A 3,318-nucleotide genomic window follows, 5' to 3' on the forward strand; every position below is an offset into this window, starting at 1 on the left:
GCACAGTCTACAATATTATTGTTTGCTCTGACAAGTTTGTTTTTTAAACTTTTGAAAATATATTTTGGGAGGATTTTCCACATGACAGTGGTCAGCTATTTCAGGAGGTTCCAACACCAAGAGACAGGTTGCTTGGAGACACATTAAGAGTCTTCTGAGGATAGTGACACAGATAATCCAAAGAGTAAACAGCATTTGGATAACTCAACACCTGTGCTGGCATCAAGGCTTCTGTATAAGTTCTCATAGCTGGCTAGCAAATTTGCATAGGGGTCAAGTACACCACTGGCCCATGAGCAGCGGCCTATCGTTAAAAAGATGGTTATAGAAACCAGGCTAGAGCAATTTGGTAGGTGTGGCCGAATCAACAAAAGACAGGTCAAATCAACAGAAGACAGGCCGTCAACGGGGCAGCCACTATCCAGTAGGACATGATGAAGGAAAGGGAGGGGCCAGAGAGTGAGGGGAGGAGCAGGGTGATAAAGGGGAGGATGTGGTTCAGGTGTGAGGGAAGGAGCAGGGTAATGGAAGAGAGGATGTGGCTGGGGTGTGAGGGAAGGAGCAGGGTGATAGAGAAGAGGATGGGGCCATGGTGTGAGGGAAGGAGCAGGGTGATAGAGAAGAGGATGGGGCCATGGTGTGAGGGAAGGAGCAGTGTGATGAAGGAAAGGGTGGTGCCCGAGTGTGAGGGAAGGAGAAGGGTGATGGAGGAGAGGATGTGGCTCGTATGTGAGGGAAGGAGCATGGTGATGGATGGGAGGATGTGGCTGTGGTGTGAGGGAAGGAGCAGAGTGATGAAGGAAAGGGTGGGACCAGAGAGTGAGGGGAGGAGCAGGGTAATGGAAGAGAGGATGCGGCTGGGGTGTGAGGGAAGGAGCAGGCTGATAGAGAAGAGGATGGGGTCATGGTGTGAGGGAAGGAGCAGGGTGATAGAGAAGAGGATGGGGTCATGGTGTGAGGGAAGGAGCAGAGTGATGAAGGAAAGGGTGGGGCCAGAGTGTGAGGGAAGGAGCAGGGAAATGGAGGAGAGGATGTGGCTGGGGTGTGAGGGAAGGAGCAGGGTGATGGAGGGGAGGATGCGGCTGTGGTGTGGGTAGGAGCAGGGTGATGGAGGAGAGTGAAGGGGGCATGGTGTGAGGGAAGGAGCAGGGTGATGGAGGGGAGGATGCGGCTGTGGTGTGGGTAGGAGCAGGGTGATGGAGGAAAGTGAAGGGGGCATGGTGTGAGGGAGGGAGCAGGGTGATGGAAGAGAGGATGTGGCTGGGGTGTGAGGGAAGGAGCAGGGTGATGGAAGAGAGGATGTGGCTGGGGTGTGAGGGAAGGAGCAGGGTGATGGAGGGGAGGATGCGGCTGTGGTGTGAGGGAAGGAGCAGGGTAATGGAAGAGAGGATGTGGCTGGGGTGTGAGGGAAGGAGCGGGGGAGGATGCGGCTGGGGTGTGAGGGAAGGAGCAGGGTGATGGAGGAAAGGAGCAGGGTAATGGAGGAGAGTGAAGGGGGCATGGTGTGAGGGAAGGAGCAGTGGGATGGAGGAAAGGATGATACCGGGGTTTGAGGGAAGGAGCAGAGTGATTGAGGAGAGGATGTGGCTGGGGTGTGAGGGAGAGGATGCTGCTGAAATGAGGAAAGGAGTAGGGTAATGGAGGAGAGGTTGTGGCCAGGGTTGGAGCAGAGTGATTGAGGATAGGCAGGGTCAGATTAAATCTTGTGAAGGCCCCTAGACCCCTCATCAGCATCACTGATGTCATGTGTCACAAGACGCCGATGAGGGGACTCAGGGCCTGATTCAGCAAGGAATGCAGTTGCTGATACGCACACAATCGGACGATTAATTCACATTGCGTATGCATTGCAGTGCGCAAACTAGAAATTGCAATGGGAACTGCATTTGCAGAGGCTACGCAGAGTGAGTGACAGGATGTGCCATGTGTGGGTGGTGCCGGGGGGTGGTCAGGTGAACATAGGCATTTGAGTTCGCTTCAACGCTGTTGCATGGGCGTGCATAAATTAGCCACTGCGATACCAGATGCCGTCTGAGTACTCATAGCATGCGCAGAAGTTAGCAATTCCTGAGTGAGGTCTGACCTGCCTTAACTGTGCGTTTTGGGTACAATGTTACTCAGGGCCGCCATCAGGGGGGGACTGCCGGCACTCCAGTACCGGGCCCGGAGACAGAGGGGGCCCGGCTGACAGCGACAAGAAATGCACCGGCGGCGGCAGGCAGGGAGAAAGATCATTAGCACTGTGACATTTCAACTATGGACTGTCACTGGAGCCGGGCGCGAGCTATGATTGGCTCGCGGAACGACAGTCAGGGGCGGCCGATCCTAATTGGCTGCCATTCCGCGAGCTGTGATTGGCTGACGGAACGGCAGCCAATCAGGAACAGCAGCTCTTGATCAGCCAATCAGGAGCGGCCGCTCTTGATTGGCCGCTGTTCCGCGTGGTGTGATGGGCTCACGGTCGGCTCCATAGTAAATGCTGCAGCACCCCTGATGTTTGAGGCCGGCTCGAGTCCTTAGTTGAATGACACAGCGCTGATGATCTTTCTCCCTTCCTGCCGCCTGGTGCATTCCTCACCGCTGCCAGCTGGGCTCCCTTCTCTCAGGACAGGAGAACAGGTAAGCTGACCCTGCCCTGTGTCCCCCCCTCTCTTGTCCAGCCAGCCTTCCCTGCACTGTCCCCCCCAATCCAGCCAGCCAGCCTTTCCTGCTCCCCCCCCAGTTAGGCCAGCCTGCCTTCCCTGCCCCCCCAGTCCAGCCAGCCTTCCCTATGCCCCCCAGTCCTTCCAGTCTGCCTTGCCTGTCCCTCAGTCCAGCCAGTCTTCCCCGTGCCCCCTCATAGTCCAGCCAGTCTGTCTTCTCTGCCCCAGTCCAGCCAGCCTTCCCTGCCGCCCCTCCCATGTCCAGCCAGCCTGCCTGTCTTCTCTGCCCCTCCCCTACTGCCCCATGCCCCCCTAGTCCAGTCACACTTCCCTGCCCTTTGCCACCCCAGTCCAGTCTTCCCTGCCCTGTACCACCCCCCACCACCATGCCTAGCCATCCTCCCTGGTTTACGCACAAATTTAGGCAACACCCCTGATATAGCTCCACTCACGTTATCCACAACCCCGGGGGGGGCCCTGCCTATTTTGTTAGTACTGGGCCCCAGAATTTCTGATGGCAGCCCTGATGTTACTCGATGTTACAGATTGTTTTGCTATGTTGCCCTAGTATACGGATGTGAGTAAGATGAAGTGGGTGTCCTTATGTCAGACTGCGCGCGCAATGTGAATGCACACACATAAATAGCACCGCTGATATTAGCAACTGTGGTGCGTA

The sequence above is a fragment of the Taudactylus pleione genome, unplaced genomic scaffold (assembly GCF_031769625.1).
Source record: "Taudactylus pleione unplaced genomic scaffold, aTauple2 ptg000005l, whole genome shotgun sequence".
NCBI lineage: Eukaryota > Metazoa > Chordata > Amphibia > Anura > Myobatrachidae > Taudactylus > Taudactylus pleione.